Consider the following 3,078-nt stretch of genomic DNA (forward strand, 5'->3'; position numbering starts at 1 on the left):
AAGTGTGAACAACTCACTCCCCCAATCCTACAAGTTGTCTCAGACACACACACTGCACCATGCATTGTTTCTGAGAGCTGCAACAGGAGAGGTGAGCTGGGAGAGTGGGGAGCAGCTGCAGCCACTCAGCCCAGATGGAGTAAGACCTCGGGAGGCTCACAGGGTTGCAGCAGAGCTTCCTCCTTTGCAGCACGACTCAGTGAGCATTTTCCACAGTGTTTCCTCTGCTGTGACTTACTGCTGCAAGATTCAGGGATGGTTGTGGGTCTGCCTCAAGGCTGACATAGCATCAGGCCCCTTAGAGCATGGCAGTGAAAAAGCAAGAAAAGCACATTGCAGGAACAAATTGCACACAGATTGCACCTGTAAGTTACCCTCTCCAACAGCATCTCTCCCAGGATCTCAAAGCACTTATCACTTGAGAAGGAGCTTAGCTTAGTGGCAGCCTCAGGATGGAGGTTTCATGTTGTACTTTCAGTGGAGGAAGTGTGGGCAGAGACAGGGGCAGATGGCCTAGGGAAGTACAGCATGCCAGGGAAGAGCTGCCACCCAGAGCACTGCAGTGTGGATTGCTGCACATGGCTGTGCTGGACAGAGCTGGGGTGGCAGTGAAGGAGGAAGGTCTTAAGGCAGCAGCTCCACTGCCACGTGGCTAGGAACACAGACTGCCCCAGCCACTGCCTTCAGGAGGGGTAAAGAGGACTGTAGCACACCGGATACTCCACTGTCCCCTCCCATAAATCTACTGTGGATGCTTTATCTGAGGAAAATATCTCTGCACAAACCCACTTGCCCCAGAACACCAGCATTGCAGAATTGTGCAGTTTTTGCCAGAAGCCAGCTCTGACTGTGGCATGAGGGGAGGCATCTTCCTGCACTGCCGACTCTCAGCTCCCCCAGTCCAACCATAGGGCAGACTGTTTAAATTGTGGCTCTGTGTGTGGCAGTGAAACAGCCATGTCAAAGCTTGTGGACATAAGAAGGGAGAGCCTGGAACATGAGTAAGCAAAGCCTGAGTGGTTTGGGCTTCCAGAGTTTCCAGCAGCCTTAGACCTGCTCTCTTCCTCGTGCTTTTCCACTCCAGAGAGAACCCCAGAAGTCAAAGTCCTTAACCAACCTCTCCTAGAGAGGTCCCAGAGTCAGGGTGTTCACCCAAGGAGTGCCTGCAGCTCACTAAACACCCAAGATGCCTGTGGTTAATTATCAGTCAATTAACTCCTCCTCAAGTTCTTCCCCCAGCCACAGGAGGATAAAGTCTCTGCCTTATCCCAGGGAATTCTGATTCAATGTCTCGCAGGCGTAGGCAATCAATTTCTTTGGTGCGGATTTTCCTAAAATCAAGGTGCTGCAGAGCTGGAACAACCCAGCTAACTCATCCTTGGAGCAGGGTAATGCTTCTGCCAGCAGTGCAAGAGGAATTCAGGCTTCTGCTGAGCCATCTGTGGGGAAGCATCTCTCCGTTTCCTGACACCCACACGCTGGCTTTCATCCACAAGCACACAGAACCCTTCTGGGCTGACCGTGCAACCTGGGGACTTCATGCCTCCAACACAGATGGATGGATGGATGGATGGATGGATGGATGGATGGATGGATGGATGGATGGATGGATGGATGGATGGCTTCCTACCATTAAGGCCAGTGCAGAAGGACACAGCCAGTGGCTCTGCACAGCTATAAGCACAGTAGAGGTGAGCATGGCCATAGTCCAGAGCACCCGAACGCAATTGCTTGGAATGTGCCCTTGGCAAAGGGAGAAGCAGGTGAGAAAAGGCACTGGCCCTGGCCTTGCCTGTGTTGGGTTTGCATCTGTGTTCCACTTTGCAAATGTCATTTGGGCTGTAAAATGTCACTTGATGTCTTTCTTTTCAAGGTGTTTTCAGAAATGCCTGCTCTAGAAAGAAACATGGCCAAGACCTGCCAGCTATCCTGAGAAGGCAGCCTTCTCTTGTTCTCCAAGAGCACTTGCCAGCCAAGGATCTCAAAATATTTTGCCCTGTTTACTGCATCCCATGGCAGGAGTTTTGTTACCCGAAGCCAAACGTGATCAACAAGTCCCCACCTGAGCCTGGGACTGTGCTACTTTGTGCGCTTCATGGTTTGCTGAGAGCTGAAACCTCTCCAGGAGAAACTCCTGGAATATGGCAGTCACAACCCTTGGAAGGGTAAGGGAGGGATCAATGTGTGCTGTGCAGCCCAGTGCAAGGAGAAGTCCCGTACCGCAGGGCTGAAGTGTGACAGCCCTCACTTCTGCCCTCTGTGCCTCCAGCCCCAGCTGGGAGCCTGAGGGAAGAGCTGCTTGTCACACCCCCCTTCGAGCAGCGTGGTGACTTTATCACGGCCGAGAGACAGCACCTAAGGGAGGTAGGTAGGGGAAAACAGAAACGGGCTGGTCTTCTGCTCCCATTTAACCTGCTCCGAGGCAGAGGCCGCCAGACAAGGCATTGGCTGTGGCTGTTCATGTGGCCAGAGCAAGGAAGGGCCCAGCGGCTGCCGCAGTGGGAAGCGGTCGCACCGACATCACCATCATCCCACATCAGGGAAACTGAGGCACACTGTGGGGATGCGCGCATCAAGCAGCAAGTGCGGGACCAAATTCCAGAAGCACTGTGGCCGCTGGGTTCAGGTTGTGACTGCCCTATAGATAGCCAACCCGCACGGGTTGTAGCTATCGCAGGTGGCTCTTTCTTGAAGCAGCCGGAGCGGGAAATCACCCCAGCACCGGTCAGCGGCAACGAGAGATCCTCGGCACGGCAAAACCATCCCGCCCCTCGCCTTCGGCGGGAAGAGCAGCGGCCGGCCGGGGCAGGGAACCCTCCCCATTCGAGGGCGGCGGGGGCAGCGCTGTGGCCGTGCCCGGCCCCGCTCGCCTTTCCTGCTGTTCCCGGCCCGGGTCGCCGCCTCGCCGCTCCTTCCCCCCTCGCTGCCTCCGCGCTCGCCCCTTCCCCGCTTAAGGTGGCCCCGCGGGATGCGCGGCGCGCAGGAGCCGCTGCGGGCGGCCCTCGGCGCTCCCCCCACCCCCGGCACGGGGTGGCCTTAAATCGGCTCCGCGCCGCGCGTAGCCGCATCGCCGGCGCC

Source organism: Ammospiza caudacuta, chromosome 2 (genome assembly GCF_027887145.1).
Source record: "Ammospiza caudacuta isolate bAmmCau1 chromosome 2, bAmmCau1.pri, whole genome shotgun sequence".
Lineage (NCBI taxonomy): Eukaryota > Metazoa > Chordata > Aves > Passeriformes > Passerellidae > Ammospiza > Ammospiza caudacuta.